The sequence below is a fragment of the Mchenga conophoros genome, linkage group LG23 (genome assembly GCF_057382185.1).
Source record: "Mchenga conophoros isolate Kocher_MC1m ecotype Shallow Benthic linkage group LG23, M_conophoros_male_GT1.1, whole genome shotgun sequence".
NCBI classification, from domain to species: Eukaryota; Metazoa; Chordata; class Actinopteri; order Cichliformes; family Cichlidae; genus Mchenga; species Mchenga conophoros.
Genome location: NC_140547.1, coordinates 49,136,654 through 49,156,279, shown reverse-complemented (window position 1 = coordinate 49,156,279; position 19,626 = coordinate 49,136,654). Strand labels below are relative to the sequence as shown.

Here is a 19,626-nt window from a genome sequence, read left to right as displayed (position 1 = left end):
CACTGTTACTGATGTGATGTTCTATAAAGTGGTTTTAATAAAAAAAAAAAAGGCAAAATAATTTAGTTTCTTTATTCAACTTTTGAACAGTGGGACTCAGTCAGTACATATTCAGTAAATGCAAATTATTTACACAGCAGTGCACTACAGGCATACATCTAGACCCCTAGATAAAACATGATGGCATTATAGCAGTGACAACTCCTCCACAGTAGCAGGTGGGGTTTTTCTTTTTTGAGGACGGCTCCTTTTACCTGTCACTACAGATGGTCTGTGTATGTTTTGATCAAGAGCCTTTTTTTGGGCAGCTGAAGAGAAGTCGTCTATCTTATGGCCAACCTCTGGGTGTATCTTGGTATTATTACCAGGCAAAACCCAGTATGCAGGTTCATCTGTAACAGTCCTTGTGCCACGGATCAACACTGTTCCGTCTACTTTAGACAGAAGAGCAGCGACGTGGGTGCAGGTCTCTGCGACTCCGGCCATACAGGTGCAGCGGGCGGCTTCAACCTTCCCTGTGATGCTCACAGTGACCCATGGCTGCAATGCTGGTTCATTCAGTCTTAGAGTGCAGGACCTGAAACACACACAGACAAAGTTCATTTAAAGACAAGAACTATGAGCCAAGGCCGACACAAATGTGTTTAATCTACTTTATCATAAATGTAACAAAGTGTCAAGAAAGTTAGCACATACATGTCATTTTTCATTTCTTTATGTGTCCATCTATAGAACGCTGCATGTTATAGTCTAAATCTGTCTGTTCTGTCAGAAACCTGCCTGCAGAAAATGAACCTAAAGTATGTAATGCAAGGATGTCATCACTTTAGAGATGGAGAAAGCATAAAGTGACAATTATGAATCACTTAATATGTTAAGGAGATTCTGCAGGTCATTAATCAAAGTATAAAACTAAAATAAAATGTATTTTTAGTGACACAAGATACAAATATGGAAGCAAGATGTATAATTAGAATTATTTATAATAAACATTAATAAATCATTGCAATTTCTTTAACCATAGAGAATAACTAAATCCTTCAGGACAGTGTCTCATCAATGCACTGAACTCACTATGTTATCCACCTAACAGTCTCCACATGTTCTCACTGTAATTTCCCCTCATGAATGAATTTATGCTGCAGTAATCTGAATGTTTGCAGGGAAATCAAACGCATTTCACTCGCTGTACTCGAGCTGACTTACCTTTGATTGAATGACGACTTGTACGCGCTGACTCCACAGATAAGGTATGAAATATATCAGGCTACGTCAATAGCGGTTGGTCTTCAGGGTTTCTACTCCACGGCCGTATTTCATACGGGTCCACATTTCCAATGCACGCTATTTTCTGCAAGTACCGCCGCTTCGCCTCTGGACGCAATCGGTCTCTATACAGTCCATTCTCTTTTAAGCTGCTTTTAAGCATCTTGTAATCGTCGTTCCAACACAGTGTGTTTGATTTGATTCGTAGACCCCGAAAATGCCGCCGTGCTCCCACAATGCATTGCGGCGTGACGTCAACTCCGAAATAGTAGTGATGGGTCCAGCAACACTGATGCACCGACGCTTGTATCAAGCTCACAGAGCGAAACCTGTATCGGTGCGTGTGTCGCTTTAAGAAAAAGTCACGTGATCGATACAGCTGCTGTATCGCTCATTACCAACGCGCTAAACTGTGTTTAAAAGGTACCGCATCTGCATCTGTCAATGGGATGAGTCGCCACCAAAAAACCCCCCAAAAAACCAAAATTACTCTCGCAAAGATAAAACAAAACAAAAAAAAAAAAACATCTCTCCATAACAAAATTGAGCTTGAAAGAAAAAAAAATGTTTCTGCTGTGTGGGATCATTTTGATCTTTTAACTGCAAATAAGGGAATAGTTTGTCTGTCTTTGTTTCAGTGTAATCTATCAGAATAGGAAAAACAGCAATGTGACTTGCAGTGTAAATTATTTATTTTCTATTCTGCTGAGCTTTGTTACACAATCAAAAGCACCTCCTCAGTGTTCAGGCATTACAGAACCAAACATGAAAATGAGGAGACAAACACACCGAGAATGAACACAGGTCGGCCTATATTGACACTGAACTGCTTTATCATCATTTTTTAATTAACATGCGTTTTATTATTTTGAAATCAAGCACCTAGGAAGTCTGTTCTGGACCATGCAGTCCTGAGTTTTATTATAACGGACTGCCAACCCCTTAGTATTGTGGAGAGTGTCGGAGAGAAACATTCCAAGATCAGAGGATCCTTTAACGTACTGGGGGAACAGGAAGACATCTTATCTGAACCTTTTCCACCTGGCTTTACAGTTTTTGTGTACCCCAGCTTTATCTGTGCCTCTGAATTTTCCAAAGCTGGGGAAATGCACCTTAGAACACACATGCATCAACACTACAATGAGCGGGCGGAGGGAGGTTTTGGAGTCTTCTCACACCCCCGTTCTCTGCGACAGGCACGTGCAGAGGGGGGGGGGGGGGGGCTAGAGGGGCTTGAGCACCCGCCCCTTTCCTGATGGGTGCCCAAGGTGCCCTTTTGTTGAGGCAACTTTTTTTTAAAAAAAAGTATTATTTTTTTTTAATGTGTGCGTGCGTGCGGAGTCCTGTCTGTGCCCTTCAACAATAATATTTAACTATTAATCACAGTTTTGCTAAATAAAAGGATCTGGCTTGCATCAGTCACATGATCACATTTAACCAATGATCGCCCTCGACGGCAGAACGCGCTGGTTACGAGCCGGGAACGAGCTCACAAAGAGCACGCGCATTTTTTGCGGTCCGGAGCTGTAAGAGAAACACAAGTTAACTCAGAGACACAGACTGATGCGACAAACCCAGTAAGTAGCTGTACAGCGTACACTGTAGTGTGTAGCACACAGGAGTATTAGCTTATTACGTACACGTTGGTAAGTTGTCTTGTGGCAATTTGACGAACTGAAACAAACGAGCGTGCTGTGTGTGCAACAGCGTGACAAACATTACCTGTCCTTTTATTAACTGCACATGTAGTGCTGGTCATAGCTGCTGGCTACCTGTGTAAGGCTGTCATGGGTCTGTAGCTCTGTCACCGTTTTAGTGAACATATTTAGTTTTAAAGTATTTAGAAACATATTTAGTTTTAAAGTAAGTTACAGAGCATTTCCTGCCCTTCTGGGGGGATTATATTTCACTAAAAAACGATCTAATATACATGTCCACATAATTATGCATTATTATAATTATAATATATTAAAAACACGCTGTATTTTAAAGAACATACATTAAGATGCAGATTATATTAGATTTATATTTTAAATAAGACAAAATTTGGATTTTACAGCAGTAAAATGATTGTATCTCTATACATGTAATAAGCTTTGCCCTGCACAGAGTGGATAGTGAAACAAATGGAATCATCATAAATACATTATTTCATATTTATTACTTCCCCCGCCTCATTGCTTTATTATTGTAGCTCTAGTAATAAATAATAATGTAAGGATTCTGGATCAGCACCATGATGCCCATAGTATATACAGTATTCTGAAGAAGGTCTAAAATGTCAGTGTGTTGCACCAAAATATTTAAGTAATTATCAGTTTTAGTTCTTAGAGTGTACCTCAAAGCACACTGTGTTCTGTTGATCTTATGTGCTGCACAATAATGTTTAATATTTAGTATTTACTGTTATATTACTATATATCATTGTGATGTTGTTTATTGTATTGCTCTCGTTTTCTTCTGCTTGTTTTCTTTTTTCTTTCTCAACAGGTGATCCAGGTGATTGATGTATGTGTGTGTGTGTGTGTGTATATATATATATATATATATATATATATATATTTTTTTTTGTCTGCTTATTTAGTTGGTTTTTGTTTTTTTGCCCTTTATCCCTGTCCCAGGACACAGCTGGGAGTGATTGACAAGATGAGACAGAGGAAACGCAAACTAAACACACTGACATGAGACACGGACCTTCACCACAAAGCAGTAAATACATAGACTGAGGCTACGTCCACACGTACACGGGTATTTTTGAGAACGGAGATTTTCCGTTTTTGTTTTCAAAAATAATCCCGTCCACACGTAAAGGCAGAAATGAAGGAAAACACTGCTAGGAACATGCCAAAGCAACAGGTGGAGATATATTCCTAACCGTGCAGAAATGCTGGCCAATCAGAAGTCTAGAAGCCTCGGTGGGAAAAAGTAAACAAAGCTGGGGCATAGAAGGAGAACCAAGTCGTATGTGTGGAGGGACAGTAACTGTGTGTATATGTAATCATTTAAACACTGCAGAAAGTACAATTAACACTAATAGTATAATAATAGTACCTGAATTGTACGGAGCCCCTCTGATGACATGGTCCAAAAATAAATAAATTGTGGCCACAAAATACCCTCGAAATACTATTTTCGAGAGCACGAAATGGGTATAACGTGGCAACGAATTACGCATTTGTGGCAACATCATATTGATACAATTCCTGGACAGCTGCGTAGAGACACAAGCATGAGAGTAGGCTAAACCTATACACCGTGGACAGAGACGGTATGAGTGAGTTTTATTTTAGGCTGGGAATGAGCTACAATGCATTTTGAAAAGCCTGCAATGCAAGGAACCATTATTACGGAGAGACATTTAAACAGGATACTGAGAGCCCAGTTGCTTTACAGGACCTGGACGCCGGGATAGATTTTATTGTCAACCAACTGCAAGGGCCTGGGAAGGATCACGGTTATTGGTCAAGTGTTTCGTGCCCACAAATTAGCATTTCGTGCGCACGAAGTAGTATTTTGTGGCCACAATTGATTTATTTTTTGGACCATGTCATCAGAGGGGCTCCGAAGAATTGGGATACAGCCTCTGAGATAGAAAGTGTGCGACCGTGAACTCGACTCTCTTTATGACACATACACACACAGACACACACACAGACACTTGTTTTCAGATTTTAGTGAGGACACCAAAAAGCCTCAAAAATATCCTCAAACTCGTGAGGACGGCCATTTTGTGGGACTCTATTAGCCCACATAGTAGCATACCAACTCTTTGTCCTCACAAACATGTCTAAACAGGTACACACACACACACAGACACACACACAAACAGGTTTGTCAGGTTCCTCGGCTCGTTCTCTGCGTTCAGTCCATTGAAGGTGATTATTGAGCCAATCACAGCTACAGAGCTCACTGTGACTCTTCTTCTCTCTACAGTCACACAAACAAACACACTCAGAGACTCTGACAGCAAAACTACAACAATGTGGTGTTAACACTCACCCTGCCTCAGCTCCACCGTCCTCCTGCTGCTCTGACGGAGGCTCAGCTGTTTCTCTTCCTGTTCCCACCTGCTCGGGTGGCTCCTCCCCTCTGCAGTTACAGGAAATCAGGTGTGTGTGTCTCTTGTTGAGACTGGTTCTTCCTGCTCTCTATCATCACATTGGGTGTTTCCAAATTCAGGGAGAGGATGCTTCGAATGCCACATTTGTAGGAAATTGTATCACATGGACGCGACGAAGGCTGTTCAAATTTGAAGTCTTCCAAATGCGTCCTTCATTTCCCTGAATTTGAAGGATGGGTCAGGTGTGTCCTTTGTGGCCCAACATATCCCAGGATTCATTGCGGGCCATACAGGAGATATTTTTCTGATAATGATAGTGATCGAAGTGGGAGTTAATGCAGGAGACGAACACTTTCAAATGTAAGTATATGAAAATCTGGTGGTGCAAAAGTTTTTATAGCGGGTGTGTTGTTAGGCTCTGGGCATCTGCATAGACATGTTCTTTTTTTGAGAATGTGAGGACAAACTTGAAAGAGAGACACTGTGAGAGTGGACACATCCACACTGCTGCTGCATCTGTGCTCACCACGATGGCCTCCTTCAGAGAGATGGAGGACTCACTCTGTCTTCTGGCTGATGTAAGTGTTCAGCTTTGAACAGCTGTCGTTCCAGCTGCTTTTAACTTTGTAGTTTCACATTTGTACAGACTTTATATTTTTTATAGACGTGTCATAAACCAGTCCTTAAATCATTTTCATTATCACAGATACAGTCTACACTCTGCATCATGAGCTGGTCAATATCGCAAAAGTTGTAATTCGTTTCATGTTTCATGTAAACTGCTCTGAGGTCACAGTGACACCAGCAGATGTAGTTACAGCCTCTCTGTCCCCACCATCCCGGCCCACGTAGACCGCAAAGGCCGGGTCCTCCGAAGGATGCAGCCGACGAATTGGAACACAGCTCATGTCTAACAGCAGTTTGAAGAGGAAATGGATTCTGTTCTGTTCTTCACTCATCACCTACCTGACAGCTGACACCTCACACCTGTTTCTCAGCTGCAGGTCAGACAGAAGGACACACAGAGGATGGAGGGAAGGAGGATGGATCTGCTAGTCTGAAAGTTGGTATGTCAGTTTCTGGTCAAGTTTTTGTTCAACAGGAAACATAAACAGAAGCAGGATTCATACCAGCCTCCACTTGAACAGCAGCCTGCTTAAACTGTCTGCGTGTCTCTAGCTGATCTCCGTCTCCTGCTGATGTCACAACGTCTCCGTTTTATTTGAACACTGGAGGTGAAGATGGCAGATTGTTGGCTAAAATGGATGTCTGTGGCATCCTGCATTTAATGTTCAGCATCTTTGTGAAAAACCCTTTAAAAGTTGTTTAACATGTCCAAAAATCCAAAACTGTTACAGATTACAAAGATGTTGTTTCTATGAGCTCAGGCTGTACTTGCTAGTTCACATTTCGGTAGTAATGTTGATGATGAGGATCATTATTTGTCATTGCTTTAGTTTTTATTCCACTGTTTCAAGGACATGCACTTAGTAGGGACAGCGGACTGGACAGGTCTTCAGTCTGTCTCGCTCTAAGACAGCTGGGTTAGGCTCCAGCGCCCCCGCGACCCTGAAAAGGATCAGCAGAAGTGGATGGATGGAGGGTCAGTTTGTCAACATTAGAAAAACAAACATACTACCTGCCTTAAATGTGAAATGGACGGGCTTTATGTTTGCTCGTTGTTTGCTAAAGAGACTTTTCTGCAGCATTTCTCTCCCGACTTCTTTGTAGCACCTTTCACTGTCACACATTTGATCTTTACAGCAGGGCTGTGCCATATCATATACCATACTATAGAATTTTGACATAGTAGCTATATAATGTTACTCCTACTTTATAGATCTCCATCACCCGATCCTCCGAAAACCTCTTGGAGTTGGCAGCACTCGACTGAGCCATTTTGTGCAGAAGAAGATTAAAATGATGCTTTAAACTCCAGATGTTATCTGAGCTCAGATCCTAAAGCCAGACCTCTGCATCTTCATTCTTGTGGAAAAGCAGAGCAGATGTTGTTTTCAGGAGGATGCTGCTATAATGGCTTTAGTTCCTTGCAGGTAATTATGACGACAGCGGAAGCAGCAGGAACAACAAACAGCCCAAACTAACAGACAAAATATTAATGAAAGTCCAACCCAATCTCCTCCATCCCCGTATCCTCCACTATTTGCATCTTCATCTGTGAAACCTGCAGAGCAGAAACAGTGTGTGGACAAAGTTAGCCGGTATGCAGACATGTTTGCTTTTGTTACAGGAGTTTGAAACACATCTGCAGCTCATTCAGAGGCTTTGGGGCCGTACACACTTCATTTTAAATCAGTACAGCCGATTTCACAGCTGCTGGATGTTTCTTTGAATCATAAGAACATTAAGACAAACAAGATGATCATGAAAATCATATTAATGATTGATTTGGCCTACGTTTGATGCTGAACTGCAGTAGCTCCTGACATTGTGCTTTTATTTCGTCTGGGTTAGTTTGCAGCACTGCTGCACAGTTTACATTAAAGTGCACTTTTGCAGAGCAGACGACCCCCTGCACGACTGATGGGGTGAACCAAGGCCCTGCATCAGACAAAGAAGCATTATTTCAACTGTGAGTCATGCAAAGCAGCTCTAGTAGAGTCCTGTAAATGAACAGACTGGATCCCTGTAACGTACCACCTCAGTGACCAGTGGAAACATTCAAATGTTCAGGTAGTCATCCTAACTGACTTGGGGTTTCTGCCAGTGTGTTACAAGTGAAGCAGCTTGCCTGGTCTACACACTGGGACTCGTTTCTTTAAATCACCATTAATACAGTTTCAGCTGCTGACACATTCACTAGTGGGTAGTAATTAAAGCATGCTGCACCACTCATGAGTGCTATCATTCAGCACTCTCATTCATTTGTCTTAAAGCTGGTAATTAAACTCCCTGATGCCTCACTCTGTCTCACTCTTTTCTGTGTGTGAGAGAAAGAAGATGCAGCTGTGTTTCTAACAGCTGCTCTGGAGGAAGCCCTGCAACTCTAGAATCTCACCTGAGTCTGTGACTGTGAGCTTGATGGAGTGCCTGAACTCCTTGATGACTCTCTCACCACAGATGCTGTGGTTGGTTGGTTCACTCACTATGTATTAACAGACCTCTCTGCATTGAATCATATCTGTTATTAATCTCTGTCTCGCTTCCACAGCATGTCTTCATCCTGTCTTCCTTCTCTCACCCCAACCGGTCAGCAGATGGCCCCGCCCCTCCCTGAGCCTGGTTCTGCTGGCGGTTTACGTTGAAACCAAGCACACCATTGTTTTTCTTGTGACATTACCAATAAGTTTTATGTGTCACATGGCCCTCTTCCTATTGAAAAAACAAAAGTTGTATCCAAGATGGCCGACTTCTAAATGGCCACCATGGTCACCACCCATCTTGAGGAGTTTGCCCCTCACATATACTAATGTGCCACAAACAGGACTTTAATATCACCAACCATTCCCATGTTATTACGGTGTATCCATATAAATGGCCCACCCTGTACTTACATTATAACCAATCCGCTCCTTTATCCTCACTTAAAATATTTTTACTGAACTATTGTAATATTTCCTCTTGGCCAACTTACTCTTACAAAAGACATGTTTAATGTTAATGAGATTTTTTTAACTACATAAATAAAGGTTATATAAAAGTCGCTGCCAAAAACTGATCGCGGCTTCTACCTTGTTACACGAATGTTGTTTGTGGCTCAAGATGACTTTATGTCATCCATGAGGGAAGCATTTGACATATGTTTCACATATTATAGCCCAACAAGTTACTTATAGCAGTTTAAATACGAGCAATCACTTTTTGGCAAATACCAGAAATCAGTTTTTGGCAGACAATCACTTTTTGGCACAACACCGGTGTCTAGCAGGTTTTATATTTTAGAAAGTTTAAAGCTCAGCTTAATAGAAGTAGTGTGGTCGTGAGTTTTGCATAAACAAATTTGTGCAAACCTCAATGAAGTGAAGCAACATTATAAAGAAGAGTGAGCCTAAATGACTCCCCAATGATGTGAGAGACTGATAGTCATACAGAAAACAATGACTTTGAGCTGTTGCTGCTAAACGTGCTTCTACAAGCAACTGAATCTTGGAGTGTACTTTGGTTTGTCTGCTCATAAATTGGTGGTTCATAAATGAACTTCTGAACTGGTTTAACATCAGTGCAGTGGCTGGTCCATTCCTTGATGTATATGTCAACGTTCAAAATGAGCCATTTAAATCAGCTGTGTTGGATCAAGGACACATCTAAACCCTGCAGGACAGCGGCCCCGAGGCCTGGAGTTCCCACCCTCAGTGCAGTGGAAATAGTCTCGTGCCAGTCTTGGTGCTGCCTTTGAGTCTATATTGCCGAACACTGTGTGCACACATTTCTTTCCTTCCTAAACAAACACACATTTGTAAAGGAAAATTTAAATTGAACTCACAGTTGGCGGTTAATCGTTATATAGTTTAGATGTACACCGAGAGACGCATTTAGTGGGACTTTTACACCGCCACAGATTTTCTTCTTCTTTTTTGTTACATTATTGACATATACTAGATATTTTAACCTAAGCAGCAACAATCATGTCTCTGGTACAGGCACTTTCCACCATGCAGGTTAAGCTAAAATGTGACTTGAAACAAATTCTGGGTTTCCGTTCCATAAAGGTTCATTTCATCTGGTAAGTTAGCCCCTGAGGTAACAGTCTATGTGAACATAACATACTCACTGACTCACACTCAACTTGATTGATAGTGATTTCCTGAATTAGGCAAAGCGCACAGAGGAAATTCATTTGCATATGTTTGTTTTCACAATCACTGAAATCCAAGTTAGGCATGTTTCCCTTTGTTGTTGTTGTTCTTGACACGAGTGCTTCAGTTATTTTCTCATCAGTATGTTAGGACAGAAAGGATTCTGTTGTGGATTTATGATCATCTCACGTGTGTCCATCTTTCAAACTCTTAGATTGTGTAGACGTTAATGCAGCTGTCAGACTGTAGGCCAGTTTCTTTGCACTGTAAGCATTGATTGGATGCTACTGTAGCAATCAGTGCTTACACAAAACGTCCCTGCGTAAACCCTCAGACACACAACAAACAGATCAATAGTATCTGAAATTCAGAGTACGGATCTTTTTACACATTTCTCACAGAAAATCACCTAAATCGCTTTCGTGTGAGATGCACATCATGTTTGCCTCATAAAGACTTGCCCTGTATGTATTCATTTCTTTTGACTTTCACGTGGAATTGTCACCTAATATAACAGGTCCATCAGTAAATGGTGTCTATCTTCAGTTTCTGTCTCCTAGACTTTGTCCCTGTCAGGTTACAGCTGAATAGATAGTCATATCATGCAGAGACTGCATCGTACTATAATGCTCGTATGATCGCGTTTGTCATAAGTGGACTGGTCTTGTTGAAACTTTGCATAAACCTTGCCCAGTAAACTGTGAGTGCTAACATTTCTATGACATATGCAAATACTTTAGACAAATCCCACAGTTGTCTATATTTGTATATTTGACAGTTTAATGAAGCATTTAGAAATCAAAGGTCAGATTAAAATGCTGGATCACAATAGAATGTGATATCACACAATACAATATTTTTAATATCACACACAGCATGAAAGTTTGCTAGTGTATATTATAAAAATATTACAGTATGTTGGTATAACTTTATCCCCTCCTAGTTTTTAAGATACAAATTTTGGCCCACACTGATTTGTGATCATATTCCTCTGTCCACTAAATGAAGATGGAGGCTCTGCTCTTTATTTCTGTGTTTCTCTGGAGAATCCTGGTAACATGATGGCTTTCTGTCTCTAAACACACACGAGCTTAACTCCGAATGAACATGATCAGAGTTCATTGAACCAACTCTGATCAGTCTTTTCTAAGGGTTTCAAGCCTTTCTTGTTCGAGCCTCTCTTTGTTGTTGCTACAGTTATGTGTAATTATTAATAGTATTGCAGATGTTAGCCTCTGCCTGCAGTGTTGATGTGGGTAAAGGCTTTAACCATGGATTAGCGGCAGGTCCCAGCTTGTAAATTGTGGAGCATTAATGCCCACTCCAGCTCCTTTAACCAAATATAAACAGTTGGGATGAGAGTTAGCTCAAGCCACTACAACAGCCAGCAAGAATGATCTGTTCATGCTAGCATTAACAGTGCCTATACACATAGCGACACACGGGGGAGGGGCCTAACTAATAACCAAGATGACTACAGGCTTGGAGGTGCTAAAAGTCAGATATACCAGGAGCAGTTTGGGCTTTAGAACAAATTTTGTGTAATTATAACAATATGTAATTTAGGACCTGGTTACATATGATGCTGCTGATTTTTTAAATCTAATTTTTACGTTGCATTAATTTCTTTTTGTCAGACAGGGAATCAAACAAGTTCTGTTTTCTCGAATGAATCCCACTGTTATTTGTTTGTCCTACCAACAGGGATGTTTACATGGTATTCATGACTGCTGCACCTGATGACTTTCACAGCTTGAGGACTGCAAACATTTCCCAACAAGACATGAGTGGTGGGGTGATCGTTGGTATTCCTGATCAGGTGAGGATCTGTTCCCATCAAACCACCAAAACCAGTTGTTCAGGATGTTTACAGGATGAAGAATCCCCAGTTATTCTTTGTGGTTGGAATGTGCCTACATATGGCTGTGTGGGATTCTGGCTTACTTTAGGGTCAGAGCAGTTGGTATGTGGAGCAAATACTGACACAGTCAGAGTGGGCAAACCAGCAATAGGCTTGTTGTCATACCTGGAAGTCTGAAAGCTCCCGATGCTGGATGGTCTTTCTAGTTTTTAATGACAGGTCGTCTAACAAAGCTTCCATGAGGTGCTATAATGGAGACTGTCCTTTTCAAGGAGTTTCTCATGTCTTATCCTACTTTTTTCTTTTTTTAATTAACAGGAGTGAGAATTTGAAATCCTCTATATTGACATGATTACATTTCTTCTATTAAATGAGAAGTACATTTTGAACACAGTATAGTGAACACAATATCCAAGAAGCTAAATCTGGTGAAATGGTTTCTTTAGCTGTCAGCTTGAAAGGCTGATTGGGGTATTTTTGTCACCTTGCATGCGGGTGGCATGGACACCCGACTTTTGTGTGCATTTATCAAAAAGCTTGGATGATTTTGAAGATCAGTGGCATTCAACTCATGATCAGCGTTCAAGTTTTCTTAAAATCTTGTAACATGATAACTGGAAAGAAGACAGCTAGGATTTTCAAACTGATCCATAGATGGATCTACTATGAAGCTGAGGGACAGCACTGCTTAAAAGATCCTTTTTAAATGACTCCAGCTGTCTGATTTAATGAGACCACGTGTGCTCAAGTTTCCTGCTCTGACTCGGCCTCAGAATGTCTAGAGGCAGAAATCAAGCACACTCAAAGGAAATAAGCGTATCAGTGGGCATGTGCTCAGCACGCAGAGTGGGAGTGACTAAAGGTGCCACTGCAGAGCATCGCAGTTGTTTCGTGTGATTAAGTTGTGTGTTTATGAACCTGTGAGTGTTAGTCCTTTTGGCAGGATGACTCGCATGAAGCTGTTATAATTGTTTGTGCATGTTAAAGTTATGCCTCAGTTCTTTGATACCATGTTGGTAGGATTATTTGGCACTAAGTTAATAGCAGTGGCTGTAATCTCCCGCAGTCATTACATCCAGCGGTATTACAAATAAAGGACTTTTCTATTGTTTAGTTTAACTGTGGCTAGCTTGCCATGTCCGTGCCTTATGATTGGCAGTTTGTATGACGTGCTATTTAGGCAATATATGAGCTATAGTGACCCCTTGTGGATATTGTGAGATATTGCTGTGTTGAGTACATTATGTTTTCAATTGTTTTTCTAGTTATTTGTGACTCTACTAATGATAAAATTGCCTGTTTCTGTTTCCAGAAAACCATTGCTCATAGTCCCACATACTATACAATGATAAGTTCAAGTATGGCTGTACCTAATTTGGATTAAGCCTGGCAAGCACTTTGATGTAAACATTTCTTCTGTGGGACTTAAAGACAGTTAACCCAACTCCTGGACTGCTGCAGTCTTCCTGACAGAAAGCTTAGGCCAGGCTTGTATGCCCAGTATATATATTCTATAACGTGTGTAACTACTTCGTTTAGTTGTTTTTGTTTGGATTTAGTTTAGTTGTTTTTCTTTTCAGTGTATTTCAGTGTCAGTAATTTGTGTAGTGCTCACTCACATTTTCAACTGGAAAAGACCTGCAATAGAAACGTATTTAGGAGCAAACAAGTGAATGAAAAGTTTGACATCATTAAGCCCAAACAGCACCTAGTTTTCAACAAAAACACATAACATAAGAGCAGCAGTGACGATGCAGCTGACACACATGAACCCATTTAAACTGGTCCCAGTGTTTTTAGCCTAACTTGAGTCTTGAACCATTGGGGCAAATGAAAAATTCCAGCAGTTCTTGAAAGCAGCAACTCTGTGCTTTTTTTGTGATGTTAGGGACATTATGGTAACTCGAGGCAGAACACCATCCAAATCTTGGTAAATAACACATGAAAGAACAAAAGAAACAAACATGGTAAAAAGAAGCCAAACGTGTGATAACATTGTTCCATCACGCTCACTCACTATTCTCTCAACCTTTGCCTTCACGGGGCTGTTGCAACAATGTACCTGGGATTACCGTAATGATGCAAATATTAATGAAAAGTGCAGAGTTGCTGCTCTCAGGAATCATTGGACTTCTTTTAATTGAGGAAATGGATCAGGAGTTACGGTAGTTACAGATGTTTAATACAACCCTAGAAAAGAGCTTTCTGTAGTGCTGTGCGATACGGAAAGATGTTTTATGTATCCGATACAAGTAAATACAGGGCTGATATGATCTCTACTTTTTAATGTGGATGATGCATCATCAAAATGCCAAATTGTTTACATTTTCATGACCTTTACGTTGTTTTTTAGTGGGTCTCCTTCCTAATGATTATTAATGAGTTAAAACCGAGGACAGAAATAATAAAAGGATTTAGTTTGTAGCCCATAGTTTAAAAACAGTAATCACACATTATCCCTTTCTTTAACAGCAACACAAAAGGATCATTATATTCCATTAAATCTGAGCCATATTATATTCAGTATCTTTATTTTAATTTCAGTAAATGTTTTTATTTAAATGACATGTTTCAGTGAGATAAATGTGTTATTTCAAGGTCGTTGCATCATTTTTACTTTTTGAGTTGGCTAAAATAAGAATTAGCCAGTTGCACTTTAAAGTAATATAACCAACATATCGCCACAGTTATCTACCTGGATATTCTTCAGAGCATGCTTTCTTGCATGTGACAACAAGAGACCTCTCGGTTGTCTGGTGGAGCATTTAGCGCCTCGCTACATGTTTCCAAATCGGCATTTCTTCTCAGTGAAAGCTGTCCTAGAGAAGTAAAGCAAGTTTGTAAGTTTCTCTCTCAATGTTTGTAACGCATTCCCACGTTAAGCTTAACAACCGATATATGGAGCGACTGCCGCGCCTCCTCTCCCCCTCCCTCTCCTGCTGCTACTTCAATCATGAAACTAATCAATGATCAGCTGATCGCAAGTTCCGTCTCTCTTGTTTGTTTCCCACTTTGCGCCAGAAAGAGGAAACCAGCAGATAAACCACAGCAGCACGTTTAAGCTTGATAAGCTGTTGTTAGAATTTATTTAATATTACTTTAATGCCTAATGCTATAAGTAGCTGACAGCTGGTAACTGTGCAGGGGCGGGTCTAGCACGGTTTTGCCAGGGGGCCAGCTGGGGCATTAACAGGGAAAAGGGGGGCACAAAGACATACTTTTCTTTCTTATTCTCGTTTAAAATGTCTCGCTTTTAATAAATAATTATCTGAATCTTACAACCAAAGTTTTTATCTAACGTAAAATGTATAGAAATCTGATATTGTATATAGTAACTATTAAGTCTAATATATACCCTAGTAAGTTATAGTACTTTTTCCTTTGGGAAGATACCATCTGTGCAGTCTGCAGTTCTGTTGAAGAAAGATGTTGAATCTATTTAATTGTTGTTGAAAAATAATTGATTTCTGTGCATTTTTTTTAAATACATGCATTAAATTAAAGTCGATTATGTCGATTAAGCATCACGAGGCAGAGGGTGGGCGATGGTTCCCTTTAGTTTTTTTTTTTGCTGGGAGTTTGCAACCCTATTAGTTAGGTTGTTTAATATTTCTGCTAAGTACTCTTTAAAATACCAGAATAGGGAGTGATAGGTTTTGTATTGTTGATTGTCATTTATGCTTAGAAATATTTACTTATATATGCTTAGAAGTATATAATCATTTGTAGATTGAAAGAATGTCTCATTCTAGGAGGTCTGTAACAACTCTGTGTAGCATGAAGAGGGGGGTGAGTTCACTCCCCTACAGAGGAGAGGTCGTATCTTCTTTTGCTGATTTATGGTATAGCAAACACACGTATATCTGTTTAAGTATAAGAGCCTTTTGTTAGATGGACCCAGACTTCTGGCACCAGCTTTGGGGAGTCTTCACAGGGTCACATCTTGACCTCACACAAGTCACACACACACACACACACACACACACACACACACACACACACACACACACACACACACAGGCAAGGTACTCTTTGTGTGTATGTAGACGTCATATGTTAATGAACCTATGCATATTCATGTAACCTCAATAAAAGAACAGTGGTACGGGAGGACGGACGAGAGTGACTGGGGTCAAGCGAAGGAATGGCGCTTTGTCCGGTCATTTCTCCCGTGCACGAGAAACATGAAGTCTTTGCCTACTTGTGTCTTGCTTTGCAGTGTAATTATATTGTCTTCAACGTTCCAGCGGATGGGTTCAAGCTACAAACCTATCAACAGAGATGCACATCACCTAATATGCTTAATTGGTAGTAGGCTTTTGAGCCTATACAGCTTGGAAGACAGCATGCATGAAGAGGATGATGTGGACAAAATACTCATTTGCCTAATAATTCTGCACTCCCTGTATGTGTGTGCGTGTCCAGGGTTCAGCTGAGACAGTGTCCTTCGCCCTGCCAGGCTAAGTAAACAGTCTTCCAGCCAACCCAGGTGGCCTTGCATGGAATAGGAAGGAACAGACTCAACACAGTCGTTATCAGGGTGTTTTTGTTCGGCTCCAGCCTTGAGCCCACAGCTGGCGCCGAGAGGGTCTCCGCATAAGTGATGGTGCTTTTTACTTTAGTGCGAACAGCTCATATGAATTTCAAAGCAGTTCTACAGTCCAACACTGGTCTCTCAATCTCCCGTTGGAGAGCCGCGAGCTTCGCCATACTTGCGTTCTGTGATGTTGTCATTCTTGTGCTCAAGGAGCCGATTCTGAGAACTCACGGCAGTGTGCCTCCCCGAGATGTCATCCAATTTGCGCCCAGAGATGTTATTCTGAGCGAGCCCTTCCGAGATGTATCCAGTCTGCAGTCAGAGATCTTATTCTGAGTATTCACAGCAGCCGTAGCCTCTCCAAGATCTTATCCGTGCTGACTCAATGAGCCCATTTTGAGAAACTCACGCCTCTCCCATCGTTCCAATCCCAGCGGGCAGCCTTGTGGGGGTTTGAACAGCCAGTTCTGCTTTCTCAAGCCAGCTCTGATCAGCCAGAACCCTGTTACCATGGTTCCGAATAGGTAGATATCTTCAGCACGCAGACTCACCCGAGCCCAAACTTCTCGTTGAGAAATTGCATTTAGGGACCAGTTTTCAACAGGACAATGACCCCAAACACACCTCCAGGCTGTGTACTAGAAGAAGTATACTAGATGGCGGCGCGCACAGACGCAGCAGCTCTATGCTCTCCACTTGGGTGCCTTTCTTTTTTGTTTCTCCACTTTTTCTTCTTCTTTTGTTTTCCTTATTGTGAAGCCAAATTTTCCTACAACCATCTGGAATTATGCAAGATCGGATATAACAGCCAGATCCCCATTACCAGTGATTATCAGAGGGTGCACAACATCCCCCCGGAGATAGCGAGAACATCGGGTGCTCCGTGGATTGTTATCGGCTCTGCCAAGAAACGCAGGCGGCGGAAGGAACGCAAACAAAAGCGGGGATGCCTGTCGGGCCTGCTGGCCAGGCTAAAGAAGCAGCCTTTCAAACCACCGCTCCCGAGCATCTTTCTGACCAGCGCACGGTCGGTCGTCAACAAAATAGACGAACTGAACCTACTTCTCGCCGCACAGCCAATCGTCCGTGACTGCCGTGTCCTGGTCGTCACGGAGACATGGCTCACTCCGCGAGGCTCCTGCCTACGACAGCCGTAACGCTCCGACAATCCATCAAGCGGTGGTAGCTTAGCAAAGTCGTACTGAAACATCTGACAGATTTTCGAGCGCCGTGCACATAAAATCGTTTCGAGGTCAGTAAACACAACCAGAGTTCATACATAAGGCACACGGGGTTATAAGGGGCTCTGTCGACTTTCAGAAAAATCAAAGGATTGATTTTAAGTGCGCCGTATTTTCCAAACAACACGGTAATAACGACGGCCCGCTAGCATGCTCTACCAAAAATAGTGCTTTGTTGTGTATCTGACGGACGAAAGCTAAACCAGTTCCACACCACTGAAGCTGCAGCATTTTTACAAACCAGTTCTGGTTCATCCGTTTCATTTAGCGATCCACTTTCGCTCTTCTCATTCTGCGTCATCATCCAATTCCACCTGTGATCTTGTGTCACCATTGCTCTCTGAGCTTTGTGTTGCTTCTTCTGTCACCTGACAAATAGGACATACATGACAATAAGAATAAAATGTGGAGCTGCTTCAGTGTGTCTGTCACTTTGTGCAGATCTTGACTGATCAGTAATGTTTGTAGGCTGAGTGCATTTTTAAAACAAGTTGTGCAAACTGCACTACAAGGTGGAATATTTGCAAAATCATAACTATGACCTATGAATACGTCAGTGCCATTAAGATGAAATTCTTGTGTCACCAACATTTTAACGTTAGGCATATAATTCTAACAGCCTCTGTAAACTAATATCCTGGCTGCTCGAGGCTGCTGTTTTCTCTGACAGCTTCACTTAGATTAGAATTAGAAACGCTGCTCTGAGACTGAGAGAACTAACAGTGCTGCATGTTGTGCTGTTAGTTTCCAAAACACGTTATTCATGGTTACATACAGTTTTAGACTGATGTGGGCCAAAGCCTACATAGCCTGCAACGTTATTGTGACGGACACATTTTATGTGTCAGACCCAGGACCCTGAGCAGTTATGGACTAATATTATAATGTATGTATTTTGTATTGCTGTCCCTCGTTCTCCCTGCTTGTAGACGTGTGTGTGTGTGTGTGTGTGTGTGTGTGTGTGTGTGTGTGTGTGTGTGTGTGTGTGGCCCTGGCAGGTGATTGGCCACACCTGCAGCTGATCAGGCCTGTCGGAGGAGCTATTTGAGAGTGTGGTGGAGCTCTCTCCGACGCTGGATCATTGCGTGGCTTCACGTCAGTCTCTCGACCAGTTCCTAGTTTGAGTCTGCTGCATTATTGTGTGTCTGACGGCTTCCTCTCTCTTATGTCCCCAGGAGTTACGGGGAGACGAGAGGACAGCGAGCACGGGGTGCTCATCACGGAGAAGCGGAGACAGGAGCACTAGCACTGGGAAGAGGACACGTCACGGGAGTCGGGAGAGCACGGGATTTATTGTCATGTCTGTCCATCGCTGTAAATAAACGCACTGCTTGTACATAGAGCACCGCGCCTGTGTCCTCCTTCCCTACACCCCCACGGTCTGCCAGCCAGACCGTGACATTATGAGTGAACTTGGCTTTAAGTGACTTACAGGTTTCTCTGAAAAATACTTTCTTATATCCAGGTTCTTCCTCTTTGCTGCCGTCCTCCTCTCCTCCTGGGAGCGCAGGCTTGCCGCTGCTAAAACTCAACGGAGCTCCCTGAAAGGTTCAGCCAATCACATTGGCCATATTTGTCACATGAGGTAGGACTCCAGTACAGGACGTAATTTAACTCTTTCGGCACCGCTGGGTGAATGAGACGTTGACAGATCTTTTTTTTTCTTCTTTCTATCAGGTTTGCTTTTCTTTACTCGAAGAGATCAAATTATTGGTGAGGACAATTCAATAATCGCTGGATATTGGTGGGGACATGTCCCCTCCGTCCATGCCAAATCGACGCCCTTGCCCGAATCGATTCAATCCATGATTCGATTCGATTCGATTTGGGGAAATTTTGCCTCAGACAGTCAGCAATATTATAATTTAGATCATACCCCCCCCCACACACACACACACACACAG

At 41.8% G+C, this 19,626-nt stretch overlaps 1 pseudogene across 1 annotated transcript in view; it reads right to left on the bottom strand.

Annotated features, from left to right (window-relative positions):
* The window catches only part of LOC146548226 (NACHT, LRR and PYD domains-containing protein 12-like), a 242,249-nt pseudogene that overhangs the window by 90,922 nt on the left and 131,701 nt on the right, over positions 1 to 19,626 (bottom strand). The window lies entirely within an intron of this gene.